The sequence below is a fragment of the Ptychodera flava genome, chromosome 15 (assembly GCF_041260155.1).
Source record: "Ptychodera flava strain L36383 chromosome 15, AS_Pfla_20210202, whole genome shotgun sequence".
Taxonomy (NCBI): Eukaryota; Metazoa; Hemichordata; class Enteropneusta; family Ptychoderidae; genus Ptychodera; species Ptychodera flava.
The window spans coordinates 7350234-7367324 of NC_091942.1; the positions used below are offsets into that span (position 1 = coordinate 7350234).

General features: G+C 37.6%; 1 pseudogene; it reads left to right on the plus strand.

The window, feature by feature from the left end:
* The window catches only part of LOC139151058 (xanthine dehydrogenase/oxidase-like), a 111972-nt pseudogene that overhangs the window by 2400 nt on the left and 92481 nt on the right, over window positions 1-17091 (plus strand).

Sequence of the window (17091 nt, forward strand, 5' to 3'; positions counted from 1 at the left end):
GCGCCTTCGATCTTTAAGTTAGGCCTATTGTAAAAATGTTATGGAAGCTACTGTCATACTGTAATGTAGGTCGCAAAATTGGACCAAGAAGAGCAAATAAAGTGAAAAAGTAAGGACCAAGATAAACAATCAATATGTTGAGAATGGTTTTTGAAAAAGACATCTTGTAAACATCTTATTTCCGTGACAACATCAACGACATCAGTACGTCTCAGAGGAAGTAAATACAGCTGTGGCGAGGGAGGTTGTGGTGCCTGTACTGTCATGCTGTCAAGATATGACCATCAAGAAAAGAGGATTTCGTATCCTTTCCGGTGTTCATTTTTCTCTGTTTTTTAGTTCCATATATTTGTGTGTGTTTTAGCTTTCAGATTACTAGTAAACATATTACACTGTCGACGTCGTTAAAATACAGCGACACTGTGTCAGCAGGGGCTAACTTGGTAATTTATCAAACCTTTCAACTGAGTGCATTTTGCATTCCCAATATCTTTAAAATGAGATAAATAAAGTTTGGGAGTTTACGTAAACAGTGTTCAAATTTGTATGATGATTTAAGAGATGTATTTGACACATAATTCGCAAGGGTCATCAACAGAGCGGCAAGCAAAACAACGTTTCGACATGATATTGAAAATATTTCCATCGGGTTAAAATGTATTATTCCTATAGCAACTATTAAAGACACCACGCCATCAATGCCTGCTATACACCTGTATGTGCTGTTCATGGCATGGCGGTTACAACGGTCGAAGGCATAGGCTCAACGAGGACCAAGCTGCATCCAGTGCAGGTAAATAAAACTGTCGTCATGACAATCATCTTTGGCATGGCCTTGACTGCAGTAAACCCAAGTATTGAGGAAATTGGAGAAAAAAACAACACTTCAACGTAACCGTAAAGTATGTTAGATTGTTTAAAAACCTACGTCTGTAACCGATAGAATTTTAGTAGTACTTTAGGTCTCAGTGGAGGCACAGTACAATAAACACTGACAAGTAGGCAAACAACTTATTTGACCTTTGACCTTGCAAATTTGTATAGTAACACTTGGAAAACAAGATAAGATTCTATATTTTCTTGTCAAAAATAAAATCTAACCTTCATTGAGTCACGCACTGAGCGCTAGCCAGTTCAAAGCCTTGAAATGTATGTGAAATAATCCTAGAAACGTGCAATATCTTTACATTCATTGCACTACAATCGCTGAATTTTCATTCTCTACGCTTAGCGGACACGCTAACGCGTTGTTAGTCTGCATGCGATCGCGCGCAACGCACTGTACGACGAGACATATCTGAAAATGCTATGCTCTCAGCCTTTCCTTTGAAATTTCACTTAAACAGACGTATAATGATAAGGTTGTTTATAATGCCGAATTTATGTCCTCGCACATCTCATGCTTTGTATTTGACGCTACTTGTCTCGGACGGTACCTCCCTTGTATACGATATACTGTGACATAAATCACGATATTTTGTGAATAACCTTGTAAGTATGATTTCCATGTTAGCACAACTCACTGTTAAATGTCTATAAAATTCAAAAATCTTAGATGATGGCAAAATAAAAAAAAAATCAACATCGTGCGAAAGACTATCCAATCTTCATGTACTTTTTATTTCAAAGGAAGGATATCTGACTTTAAATTTGTTTTCACTTTAATTAATTTCATATAATCCCCATATTTTAAGGAACGCCTGGCGAAGACTCACGGAATGCAATGTGGATTTTGTACTCCTGGCATGTTAATGTCTATGTACACACTGCTCCGCAACAACCCACTACCACTCGGCTCCGACATTGAGGAAGCCCTTGTCGGCAATCTCTGTCGATGCACGGGTTATCGACCCATCCTAGAAGGGTTCAAGACGTTTGCCGAGGTGAGTACACAGGTTTGTAAATGAGCAAAACAAAAATAGTGCGAGTTTTATGGTCTTATTGAGCGTAAAGGCACCTTCTCAAAACATAGCGACAATAAAAATGTAGTATATAATTTCGCAATTTTCCTTGGTTCAGACAATAGATATTACATCTAATGCTTAGAGTCATTTCGAATAACAAACATCATAGGACCATCAGGTGATTAATTTATAAAAATTATAGATCGTATTCAACAGTATTGGCTGATTATTTGTTATCCCTGAACAATATCCGTTGCTAATGCACATGCAAAAGGAATTTACATTTATATATATTACCGTAATACGTACATTGCGTTTGATTTTCTCTTCAAGAATGGTTGCTGTGGAAACCCTTCAGCATGTCAAAGTTTAAATGACGGGGACAGTGATGTAAGCGTCATAAAAGTTTTACACCTTTGCCATTTACTCCAACTTAGAGAGACTTTGAAATTGTTTATCGGTTTCCAGGAAACCAGAGAATGTACACTTGAAATAAGTGAGGACATGGTAAGGCCTTAAATCAAAGCGATCAATGCTTTCAAGTTTTAAAAGTCATTAAGGCCTTGTTCTCTTCATTAGATAATTCGAACTTACTGCCTAACCAACACGTTTCTTCAAGCAATAATGTACCCACTCCCGGTCCATAATGGACGAAAGAAAACTTTGTATGACATAATGTACGAGGCGAAGCCGGCTACATTATGGAGTGTAATATTTGCTTCAGTTCCTTATGTGCCAGGAGGGTACATTATTGCTATTATTTCATATTTTTGGCGATACCAGTGAATTTGTAGATGTAGAAAACATCTGATGCTACATTACTGGATAATCAGATTCATTATCAGTAATAACCTTAGGGTATGACGTCACAAAATTCGCCGGTATTGACAAAGCTATAATATTATATCAAGTTTATCATTCCAGTCTCTCAACAGTGTACAAACTAAGTGCGTATCATGGATAGAGAACTATATGAACGTAAACGTCGCACAAGCCTTTACAATTGTTATATCCATTACACAGTGAATTATGGCTATAACATTTTCATATCTTTATTGCTTTTTAGATGGTGTTGGGTCTTGGGAACTCGAAGGGTGACTATGTACCGTACGATCCGACACAAGAACCAGTATTCCCTTCCGAATTACAGGTATTTGTGAAATAAAATGTATATGCAAAAAAATAAATAAATAAAAACAACAAAACAAAAAACACAAGGAGTAATTCTGTCACAGAGCTATCGTCCAAATTTTTTTTGCTTCAATAAGTACACCTCTAAAGCTAGAATTGAGAAAAGACTGAAAATTATTTTTGAAGTCATTGAGTCGGAAGGTATCTAATTTTTTGACTTACATTTCGATACTTTTCGCAAAGGTCAAAATTGAAAGACCTTGTTTATTCCACATTATTTCAATGTGTTTTCTTCCGATAGCTAAGTGACAAGTATAATAATTGTATGGTACGTTTCGTGGGTAAATCAGCAACTTGGGTCCGTCCTACGACTCTACGAGACTTGCTGAAATTGAAATCTGAGGAACCAGAGGCGGTGTTGGCCCTTGGGAATGCCGAAGTTGGTAAGCAATATTTTATGATTAAAATTTGAATCTATTTTTATGTCCTCTGATAAATATTTTTTTAACAAACATGAAAAGGTTCATGGGTTATTGAGTGTTGGAAACTACAATGTACTGTGCTTCTGGTTCTAACTAAAGTCATTGATACAACACCCGTTATGCTTCCTCGATGCAAAGTATGTATCAGTTTTGGTTTGCATAAACAACATCCTGATAACAGATTCGAAATACAAAGTTGTTCCATATTCTTTACAAAATAATCTTGGATTCGAATATTTACTGTATAAGATAGGGTATAGGGTAGTGCTGTACATGTATATGTGCAAATAACAAAGTTATACTAAGTGTATCGTTATTGTAAGCAGCGGCATTCGATTGGAGAACAAAATGTAATATTACTTCAAGTACATTAAAGCGGTACTTCAGAAGGTACTGATGATTTAAAGTGTCGTCGTTTTATTTGCAGCGTTTGATCCAAAAGTACGAAAGCTGGAACGCAAGACATTTCTGTCTGTGTCTCATGTGCCAGAGCTGCTTCAAATCGACGTCACTGATGACGCAATAACACTTGGGTCATCTGTAAGAATGACTTGCCTGTGTGAAGTGTTGAAGAGACTTGTCGAAGAATTGTCAAGTAAGTCCTACCACACATGTTTTTGTTTTTTAAACTTGATATTCGATTTGTGTTAAAAAAGTATTTTCCAATGATTTATGAACTATGACGATGAATCTTAGGTTAATATGGTTCACTGAAAAGATTTTAAAGTGAGGTTTCCGCGATTGACTTGTTTATCGTGAATTTTTGATGGACTGAGTTAATATTTGAATTTTGTACAATCTGCTTAACGAGATAATTGAATATATCTAATGCACGGCAATAACATGAAAGTGTTAAATCGACGTGTACATACTAAATAATCTCTTACCATTTTACTGACAGAATTAGGAACAGAACTAAGTTCCAGATTATTGCATATTTACTATTATATAACCATTAGAAAATCATAATTTGTTCTAAATTTCCTCTCAAATAAAATAAAAGAAGTTGGGTCCGCAAGCTCATCGAGTTCTTGTTGCAATGTAAAAAATAGAAAATATTGAATCACTCTTTCTCCTGATCACCTGCGTCCACCAATATTTTCCCAAACGTTTGCGTTACATCGAGTTAAACAATGACCGAACATCATTTGAACTGAAAACAGTCGCCTTGTCTCTACCAAACACAATTGGAAAACTTTGGTCACCTATTCTCGTATCGGTATGCCAATGATTCGCAAGATTTGCACATTCCTATATTTGATATCTGCCTGTCTGTATATTTCCCTGTCTGTCTGTCTGTCCCTCCCCCCCTCCCTCCCTCTCTCTCTCTCTCTCTCTCTCTCTCTCTCTCTCTCTCTCTCTCTCTCTCTCTCTCTCTCTCTCTCTCTCTCTCTTGCCTGTCATTCGTTGGTACTTTTAATCACTGCAGCTTCAACAGGTCAAGTGTATGCAGAGCTACGCAAAATGTTACTACAAGTTGGGGATTGCCAAACAAGAAATGTATCTGTAAGTATATTAGAGATGAGCCATATCTGGTTTCGACATCGGATTTTCTGTGCAAGTCAGCCACTTTTCATGCTTTTGACAAAAAAAAAACAAAAAAAAAAATAAACATGCAATAAAGTTATATTAGTTTATTTTTATTTCAATTTTTGTGGTAATTAAAATGTACTTCAGGAAATTTATGGAATTACTTTTATTTTTGAAAACATAGTTTCTTACGTCGATTCAAGTTTTTATTGGAATACGTCTGTTGTTTTCAACAGGGCATTGGTAGCCACATCATGACAGCGAGTCCACAATCTGATCTTATTCCATTACTGATGGCAGCTGGAACTACAGTCACAGTGTCTTCTCTACAAGGTATGCGATACCATGGCGTACACTTGGATGGACAGAAAGATGCTTACATAATCTTACATTCTACAATATCGGTCAGGATTGGTCAGTCGTTGGCTATGTGTCAGTTTTGCCAGATATACCTTTGAAGACATGCATTGCATAAAACTAAACTTAAGGAAACTTATGTCAAAACATTTGCTTTAAACCATCTTGTACATTGTGCTCTTTTTTATTTTGCATTCTGTACGCATTTTTCGTCAGGTGGAAATCGCATCTTTCCTCTCGATGGTAAGTTCTTTCCAGGAGATAGAAAAACCCGTTTGATGAAAGAAGACGTACTGGTGTCTCTAACGATTCCAAGGACAAAGGAGGTAAATATTGAATACCCATTAATTCCAAACGCCAACGTGCATTTAGTGCTTATATTTTTGCTGTGATCATAACTGTTATATGATTGATTCCCCTTGTTGGTTTATTTGTTTATGGTTTATTCTCCTGTTGTTTTCTATCGTTTAGAATGAATTCTTCGGCGGGTACAAAGTGAAGAAACAAACTCATCGTCGGGACACGGACATTGCCATGGTGAATGCTAGCTTCAGAGTTCTCTTTGAAGAAAATTCTAATGTCGTCAAGAAAGCAGTATTTTGCTTCGGAGGAACTGGCCCGGCCGTGGTCATGGCAGAGAGCGTGTCCAAAGAAATTTACGGAAGGTATAATGCATTGGTTTCCGTAAAACTGATACTATTCAAATTTATACGTTTGGTGTTTGTGAAGCAGTCGCTAAGCTGTATAACTTCTGCGAAAGACCTATAGTGAGAAATAAAGATGATGATGAGGAGGAGGATGATGATGATGATGATGATGATGATGATGATGATGACGATGATGTTGATGAGCATAACTTTTGCGAAAATTGTATCGATCTTTCACATGGTGAAACAAGGTGACAATGTGCATTACATTCTGTTTTGGTATCAAAATGAAACCGATGTTCTTTTTGTTATTTTCCAACCCAAAAAGAAAATGGGATAACGTTCTCTTGAAAGACGTTTTGCAAATCCTTGGTGAAAACCTCCCTCTTTCGCCACACGGTGGAATGATGGAATACAGGCGTTCATTGGTACAAAGCTTTTTCTTCAAGTTCTACCTGAATGTATTGAATGGACTCTACGAAAAGGTGATGTGATATTTATTATTACATTTAAAAAAGTACATCGTGCAGAAGAGGAATGCGTGCTACTTTGAGTTATAATTTCATTAAACTATATACTGTCTGGTAGTTTGCTGTAGTCAGGGAGTAATAGAACTACGATTTGTATCTGCATGTATACTATAGATGTTACCGACTCTTTCATTATATGATCGACTGAATCCTTAACTTTGCAAGACAGCAAGCATTTCAAAAGTACTTGTTGATATCCTCAGATACATTGACAGCAGATTTTTTTATTTTGTAGCTTGTACTCATACAATGTATCACCAGTACTCTATCTTCTTTGCATGCGACGTTTTAGAAAACGTAACAGGATAATTGACTGCTACTGAAAATTACTTGCATTTTTCCTATCTTGGTGAAAAGGTGTTAGCTGTATTGGTCCACAGCGCAATTGAACTAGATAGAAATCATCTCCTGTTTTCTGTCTGTCTGTGTGTGTGTTACCTTCTAGTCACCCAGCACTGCAGGTTTACGGTCGGTCGACATGTCTGACAGATCTGCGTTGACTGAAATCGAAAAGATTGGGAGTGTAGGTTCTCAACTTTTTCAGGTAAGTGGATGAAAACAATAAGATGTGATTTATTACTAGCATTCACACCATCAATACTTAATTTTTATACGCAAATTGCCTTGGCGGTTTAAGGACGAGAAGATGTCTTCCTGACATGGTATAAGTAACATGTATAAGCAAGAGCTTAAGGTCAATTGATCGAATAAAATTTTGTTTGCTCTAACAAAAAACTAATATTATATCTTAATTTGACCCTTTACCAAACTTCAATGGTGTATGATTCGGATTCAGACGGTGCCTGATGAACAACTAACAACTGATCCTGTCGGACGTCCAGTTATGAATGAATCCGGGCATCAGCTTGTCACCGGTGAAGCAATTTATTGTAATGACATACTCCCAGAACCAGGTAATGAATAAACACTGTGAGACCCTTGATCCGGCCACCGATAATGAACATTCACGCCATCTTAAGGAATAAAAAACGTGTATTTTCACTTTTCTACTCTCTTTGTGCTAAATTAAGGATACTAGTTCACTTTTTCGTTACAGTAAACATACTCTTAGACAAATATTTCAATCAAATCAAACCTGGGTGCAAACACTGTGCAATTTATGCAATACATCAGTCTAGGTATTTGTATTTTGAATTTTTAAATGGGAACTTCTCTCTTACAACTTTGTCAGAAGGTACCTAAAAAGATTGTTTTTCCTTACCTTTGAATGATTTTATTGGTAGACATCGTGAGTTGGTGCATATAAAGTGGGAACATATAATTTTCCATCCAAGGGTTCAACAACTCTTTGAATGTCAAAATGATTTGAAAAAGACACAAGCCACAGTTAGAATTTAGCTTGACAAGTGTAACTTCTAGTTCCTAAAATAGTATGGTTGTATCAGCTTATCACATAAACTGCAAAAGGTTCTTAGTGAGAATAGAATATTCATGTTTCAGTGACTGTGTTGGGATAATGATGAATTTAACGTAAAGGTCAATTTTTCTTCGAATCTGTCATACAGTTAGACTGAAAGATCCGTCGCTCGAGGACGCTTTCTTTTTTAAGGGAGGAGGGGCGTAGAGAGCGCCCTCGAGCGACGGATCTTTCAATCTTTCATACAGTTTGCTTGAAAGCTACCATCGATATCAATTTTGAAAAAGAAGTACTGATATACATATTAAAGGATTGTTCAAACGTTTTTTCATATTTTCACTTGCGAGGTTAACAATATACATCCGAAATTTCTTCTCCTATGACAATCGGAGAAACATTAACATGTCATCTTTTTTCTCTATTCATCTTACCTTATAGGTGAACTGCACTTAGCTATCGTATTTAGCAGTCGTCCACATGCAAAAATCATGTAAGTTATTAAGTATTCAGACTCCTTCCATTTCTATAATTTACACTAGCATTCATCTGAGAGTGGAGTACGCCGCTGGTCTACTTAAAATCGAATTATGTCCTTTATAACAGACTGTGCTCATATCATTCTGATTGCTGGTCTTCTCTGCCACTGTGTGTATCAAACTCCTACTTCTTTGTCAGATCTGTGGACGCATCCATGGCATTGTTAATCGATGGCGTGCATTGCTACGTTGATGCAACAGACGTACCAGGTAAAAACCTGTGGCCAGCTACAAATACTATGGATGAAGATACAGAAACATTTGCAACAGAAAAAGTATGTGTACTCCAAATTACATTTTGCCTTTTCCTTTCAAGGAGGAAACATTTCATTAAGTTCAGCCAGCTCTCTAGAAGTCTTCTGTTTCTTATAGTGACACCAATGAAAAATGTTTTCGACAAGTCGCGATGCCATGGTCTTTCAGCTTTTGGCTGCATTGAGTAGAAGCTTCAATTTTGTGATACACATGCCAAAGTTAGAAGAGCTACATGCCCGATATGGTTACTACCATATGCGAATGTGAATAGGTTTACCATTGCAATGAAAGCTGCTTATACATTGAATAGCCGTGAACGATTTCTGTTCAAAATTATATAATATCTGTTTGTACGATATCTCTACCATCTAATTCATTCACGATAATACCCATTCGCCTCTTTAACTTCAACTACTATGGATTCAGGCGGCGCTGCACGTAACACAGCGTATTTTGCTCAATAAATCACTTTATTGCAAAGATTCATTAAATTTTACGTAGTGTTTTTAACCCAAGATTAAAGTATTGCTTAGGCTTACATTTTAGCTTGTCAAGCAGTCGTAAGTTGAGTGAGAAAAAAGTGTAAGATTATGCACATTTACTCACAATACCCGATTTCTTTGCTTCTCTGTTCTGCCAGTTTCAAGATTTCCAAAGAATTTAACTCCACTCCTGCTGTGTAGTTATTATTGTGAGTCAAAGTCATGAATACTGTCTCTCATCATCTGAGTAACAGATTTGTCATATATGTCATGTTTCAAATGTCATAATTGTCATATATATAAGATCCCCATAGCTACCGTAATACGCCTTAAAAGATCTAGCCAACCTACTCTGTGGAAATCCCTGTCACACAATGTCTATGACCATGGCTTCGTCGTCTTCTCGGGTAATATGACATTAAACTGGTCCAATAATCACTTCCATTCAAGTTAATACATTACCAGGTCCATGGGACATTTGAGATTTACAAATTTAAGTAGGACAATCCTGAACCACTGATAGTTAGTGGTGGTACCAGGTGTCCGGAATGGGTAAGCGTACCCTGCTAGCATGCTACACCCATCAGGATTGGTCCCAAAATTGTCTAAATATTGTATGAAGTGATAAAGTATATGAATCACTGTATTAAGTCAAAGCCGGGAACGCTGTGGCTAATCATTTGAGTGACCGAGGTGTCATATTTGGCCACAATGTCACCATATCGACCGTAGAATTTTTTTAAAAGTCCTCACGAGTCTTTTGGATGTAAACCCATTACATTGACAAATTTTCCCCTAGGGCTTGCTAGGTTACCCACTCCTAATATGCTGTCATTACTGACATATGGCATAGCTGTGCCGAGTTAAGTGATCCAATAGGGTTCTCGTTGTTTGGAATAGCTCCAGCTCATATTCTAACTTTAATATTGAACACTGAATTCAGAAGATTATTAAAGGGGTGTATAGGCAGGTAGACAAGTTGTTATTTATGTCAGACCTATGCCTATACACATCCTCTTTGGGAGTTTTTTCCCTGTCTCTCCCACATATATTAGGCCGAACTGTGTTTGTTACGTGCAGCTTCACCTTAAATGTAGTTTGTTTGTGTTTGTCCAAATCATAAGAGAAATATTTTTTGTTTTGTACAGCTTTAATAAACGCATGCAGTAGCAGTGTCATAATTATGTGTCAGTGTTATAACACCAACCTGACATGATTCCCTATTTTAAGGTTGCAAACAGAAAAAAAAAACACCCAAGTAAACAAACGAATGCATATTGCTGTTAGACTAAGTCTGTTAGTCCTTCCACATTGATTCAGATTTACTTTAAAGTAGTATTCGCCTCGAAAGTTAAATATTTAAACTTTTTCTCAAACTGTCCTAAATTAAACTTTCAACCATTCTCTTACCAAATCAATAATAAAAGTCAGGGGTCACCGTTCAAAGTTTTGAAGTAGCGATATGAAGTACTAAACATTTTAATTTGCGATATTTGAAATTCAAAATAGCTACCATTCCTGTGTTAACTCTATGGGGAAAAATGAAATTTTGCATTTTTGGAGAAACTAAGACGATGAAAGTTTTGTTTTTCCTCTAAGAGCTTTAAAATGAACCTCCAGTAATAGATCAGAAAAGAATTGTACATGTTTGAGAGTCCGAATATCTGTCCCCGAGGGGCGTTCTATCTTTAAGAATGTCTTTTGCCTTCGCGATATATTCCATCTGTGTTATTGTGCTTCAGGTTATTTATGTTGGCCAACCTATTGGGGGAATTGTGGCGGAAACCCGGGAATTAGCCCGCAAGGCAGCAAATCTCGTCACAGTTGTTTACGAAGACATGGAATGTACTCTGACCATACAGGTACCGTTTAGTTATTGGCCGAAATTGTTTCCATATGTCGGAAGAGACTCTCTTATTAAGTATTTATTATTTATTTGCTGTGGTAACTTCAAACAAGTAAGGGCCAAGAGAAAACACTTTTCCTAGTGTTTACCTGAAACTTTTAATATTTCAGTGATTTATCCATATTACATGTAATTTTCCATCAACCTTGCTATGACCCTTCGGATAAATACGTTTCTATTTACATTTGAGAGCTCAGATGTTATTTCAGTATTTTTACAACAATATTTGATAGTGCAATCGATAAATGTTGAGTTTTGCCCTGGTATTTCGAATATTGTATCATAATGTTACTTATGGCTATTGTAATCGTACACTTTTTTATAGCCAGATTATGATGCGACAACAGTCATCCAATTTTCCTTCTGGTTGTTCTTGAAATTAATCACGCAATTAGGCCCTCTGTTCAAGACTAAGAATATCGTGCATATGGTAACTATGTGCAAATAAAATAGCGCCTATAGTAAAGGATGAAGATATTGACTATTACTTTGAATGTATGATGGTGAAAATTGTAAAAGTTGCAACGCATAGCATCGCAACATTGAAGGGTACTTGTTGAGACTGTTTTATGTAATTTTCCCATTTACTGCATGCTAATTCACAAAGTCTGGCTTATTTTTGTTCTTATTCTTGAGGATGCTATACAACGAAACTCATTTTACCAACCTTTCCGGCATCTTGAAAAAGGAAACACGGCAGAGGAATTCGAAAAGTCGGACCACGTAATCGAAGGTGAAGTCTATGTGGGCGCCCAGTCGCACTACTATATGGAAACGCAGAATTGCATCGTAAAACCCCAAGAACGAGATGAGGTGTTAGTTATTGCATCAACGCAGTGGGTGCACGATGTACAGGTTAGATTCGAAATTATTTTTACCCCATTCTGCAGCAGTGCATAATTAGTAGCCAGGCCTACTCGTAAAGTCAGTAATAATGTCATGCTTATACGGTTGTTACTGCTGGTGAAGTTGAAGTGCTTTAATCTTCAGTGTTTCAATATTCCTCTGTGTATGGGAGTCTTGTACGTGAAGTAATTGTCTACTTTACCAAAACTTACCGAGTTTCCACTGATTATTATTGGTATATTGGACGTCATCTAATAGCTCGAAAATACAGGATTCTTTAAATTGTCGACATTCTTTCGACACAGGCCTTCTGTAAACAATACTGTAAGTGAAAGGAACATTTTTCTCGATAGAAGATCATGGAAGGAACCCACGGGTTCTGAAGTCAGCATTTTAACAGCTATATAAGTTGAACTTAAAAGCAAAATTTGAAGCTTGGTATTAGGATCGTGACTCTCTCTGTTACTTTTCCTTAAGCTTTTATCGTGAGTCTACTTATTCAAGGTTACACATTTTGAAAATAGATGAATGTAGCTGAAACTCTTGGCGTCTCAGCCAGTAAGGTCACAGTAAAAGTAAGACGAAATGGTGGCGCCTTTGGTGGAAAACAGAGTCCAGCAACAGCAATGGCAAAAATATGTGCCGTGGCTGCATTAAAGTAAGTGCATCTTTTTTTAAAAAATTCAGCAATCGCAGTCATATTGCCCTAATCCCTTCTTTAAATGAAATCTCACAATAATGGAGCTTGTCTGTAGTCTTTGTCTGACTTTACAGTTTTTTGTTGATAAAGACTCAAGGGCAAACAACAACAATACTTTGAATCACCATCCACGTTTACGGGAAACATACTGCATCGTTTAGAGGACATATTTTGGATATTGACCTAAAATCCATAATAGTGCATGCAGAATTATTTTCAAATGCGGTACGCTTTACTTGCTCTTAGGATTTGCAATTAAGCAATAACTTTCACAGGAACTAGCATTTATCTTAAGTTAAAAGTATTGCAACAAAATATTTGTCAGATTGAATGTTTATTTCTGTATTTGTTTATTTGTCTATGTATGTATGTATGTATGTATGTATGTATGTATGTATGTATGTATGTATGTATGTATGTATGTATGTATGTATGTATGTATGTATGCATGTATGTTTGTATGTTTGTATGTATATATGTGTGCATACATACATGCATGCATGCATGCATGCATGTATGTACGTATGTATGTATGTATGTATGTATGTATGTATGTATGTGTGTATGTATGTATGTATGTATGTATGTGTCTTTCCGCGTGTATATTGAAATACTAATGCAAAACAGGAACATGGCATTTCAAGAAATAATTAGCTGGTTAGATAGGACTGATAAAGCATTACATCATACTAGTGATAGATTTCGATATAAAAAGATACTTGGTTCGTCATAAGCTATAAGGCTGCATTCACAAAATGTCTGGAGGGGAAATTGACGGGGACTTTGAAAATATCAAGAGGTATAGGCCCTACAGTAAAAAAATTTATTGTTTAGAGTTGAATTCAAGTCCGGACTATAATTCATTGTCGAAACTAACAATGATCACGGTCTTTAAAAATATAAAATATATGAACTGAAAATGCTCACGTGTTTCATTATATATTGCATTTATGTGCAAGTTTGAACCTTTGCTACATGCTTTGCTACATTTAAAGTGTTATGATCAACACAATGAATTTCACCACAGATCAATTCTAAAGGTCATTAGTATTCAAATATGTAATTAGCTGAAATAAAATAATTAATTTCTTTGAGTACTGTCATTGTATCACAATATAGCATGTGTAATTACCTTTGGTCAAGTCCTTCAAGCTCTATATGCCAAACCGTGAAAGCTTGTTAGCTATTTATGCAAATTATGAATTAGCTGACATGAAAATGCAAAATGACTTTCAATACTGTTATAACCTGGTATAATGATCAATGTACACAGCATGTTTCGCCAAATTTTATCAAGTAAATGCCAGTATATATCCCTAATTTGGAAGGTTCATTAAATATGCATATTGGGAATTGGCTGAAAAAAATGTCAAATGACTTTCAATAATCTTGTATCATAGTATCTTTAATGTACATAGCAAGTTTTGCCAACTTTGGTCAAGTCAAAACAGATAAATATCGCTAATAAATGCGGGATATCGGACCGCAGGCGGGCGAAGATTGCATTATAAGCGCGCCAACCCAAACTCACTGCATGGACATCACATTTACGAAATCGAAGTCCAAAGTCAACTACGTCATTGTTAGAATAAGAGAGTTTTCCATAACACGGGAGCATACCACCACAAATTTTGCACAGATGGCGTTGCACTGGCATTGAAAAAGGGTGCATGGAGCATGGGAACGCGGGCAGTTTCCCTCGCTATGGGTAGGAAATGCATTGAGCAAGACACACTTCCGGGTTCGCAAAAAACGAGGATCCCATTTACGGGGCGCTCAAATATAACTATTTGCTGTGATACATAGCAGAGGCGTATATGTTTGTGATGCTGAGAATAACATCAGTAAATAAATGACGGGTTTTAAAAGTGACGTTTTTTGCGATGAAACAGACTTCTGAAGGTAGCTCGCTTGGGGAACACGTCATCCCGGCCGCTGTCCGCTTTGACCCCAGTAATTCACACTAGTTTTGGTCGGCCCCAGGTACCCAAGTCACTTCGACCCCGTCACACTTTTGCCTACATGTCCACGGAGACGATTCAACATGTTCCACAACAAAGCCAAGACAAAAATTGAAAATATCAATAAAATGGCTTCACAAAGGCTGAAATACACGATACTCGATGAAGTATGAAGTTTATGAAATGAAATCAAAATTGACAACACAAGTGTTTGTCTCGGGTAATACCACTTGAAGTTGAACTATTCTACAGACTGTTTTTTTCCATACAGTGCAGTATTTGTCAGTGACAAATTAATCTTTGCAATACAGTTTTTTGCGATGAGCTGGAAATTTGATTAATATCGAGTTAATGTACATAGATATTCCGTTATTTACTGGGACACGTTTATTTTCTCGATCCGCTATCTGCGGACTACGTGCTGAAGTACATTGACTGTTCATGTCAACGATCGTTTCTCCCTCTGCAGAGTTTCTGTATCCCGTTCAACAACGCTGTACCTCGATCACACGATAGTGACGCTATGTAGCTGTGCAGTATTGAAACTTATCATAAAATGGCCACCTCGTCTAACAGTAACACGTATTGTCGGGATTATCGTACGGAAAAAAGACTGCAAAAGTAGACTTATGAATCTTCATCAGAATTGAACACATCATGATTGTACACGAGTATCAACCGTGAATGCACGTTGAGCTCGGCAGTTACACAAGCATGGTACGCTACATGCATAGCCCTACGAGTATGGCGACAGTGTCCGGCTTTGGCTACGCCGGGGGCTACGCCGCCTACCGAAGGTGGGAGGCGGCGTAGCCAAAGCCGGACACTCTCGCCATACTCGTAGGGCTAGCTACATGCACTGCCGCGATGCCGATCGTATGCATTCCAAGGCCTATCCCGGAATTTGTTTCACAAACAACCTCAAAGGAGAGCAAACATACTTCTATGGACAATGACGAATACGTTTCTTGGCGAAGCAAAATCAAAACAGTGCAGAAGTACATGAAGTAGGTCATGGCCTTGGACTCTGTGCACGAACCTGATTGGACACTTCAATACCTTTGACCCAAAGTTATTATTCATCAGCACTTCCATGCCATGAGGCTAGGTAGAGAACGTATTAGCCCTGCGTACGATGCTGTGTGTTCCGCTACAGCTAATAGCCCCGCTCACCACAGCCCTGCAAAGACCCGTACGTAGAGTTGGTGACTTCAAATCCATTTTTGGACTTGACGTAAAAAGCCAAATTACTGCCGAAATTCAGCGTTCTTGGGCCCAAGTCGTATCCCTGCCTACCTCAGCTACTCGATCGCTTCCAAAAATGCCAGTCTTTTATTCTTTTTTCGTAAATAACCGTCGATGTCGGCAACTCTCTCGCTAGCCCTGCGTACGTACGCAGTGTATGCTGTGTGTTAGGAACGCACACAGGGAATGCACAGCGTACACTGCGTACGTACGCAGGGCTAGCGAGAGAGTTGCTGACATCGACGGTTATTTACGAAAAAAGAATAAAAGACTGGCATTTTTGGAAGCGATCGAGTAGCTGAGGTAGGCAGGGATACAACTTGGGCCCAAGAACGCTGAATTTCGGCAGTAATTTGGCTTTTTACGTCAAGTCCAAAAATGGATTGAAGTCACCAACTCTACGTACGGGTCTTTGCAGGGCTGTGGTGAGCGGGGCTATTAGCTGTAGCGGAACACACAGCATCGTACGCAGGGCTAAGAACGTATGTACTCATTTCTGGCGATCGAGCAGCGAGGGAAACAATCAATTACCAAGGATAAAGCTAATTTGCTAAACGATATTTTATCTTGAATAGTGAGTTGAATGAGTATAAAATATCATATTTTTAATGTTCAATACGAGGTTGAAACACGGAGGGACCGTGGTTGAAACCAGAGCTATCCAGCTGTAGCCAACCTGGACAAGCACTTTTCACAGCGCCCTCAAACAGTCGATTGTTTTCACTTGTCATACGCGGCGTAACAGAAAAATTAAAACTTTCATTACTTCATTAATATCCAAGCCACGCCCACCAAAACCTTTTCAGTTCTAGCCATTTGAATTCTGAAGATGTCTACCAATTTGACTGAAATACGTTCAGCCGTTTTTGAGAAAATGGACCCACAGACAGACAGACACACAGACAGACAGACGGACAGACAGACAGACAGACAGACAGACAGACAGACATCGCTGCGACATATGCTCACGTGTTCACACGTGAGCAAAAAAAATATACAAAATATCTTACCCTATCTTATCTTATGTATGTATGTATGTATGTATGTATGTATGTATGTATGTATGTATGTATATGTATTTAAGTGTACGCATACCTACGTACGTACTTAGGTATCTATGTAACTATGTTTGGAAACTATCAATAGCATCTTTTTTCCTTGATCAAGACTACACGACATAGTGCTTAAAGTATTTCTTTTG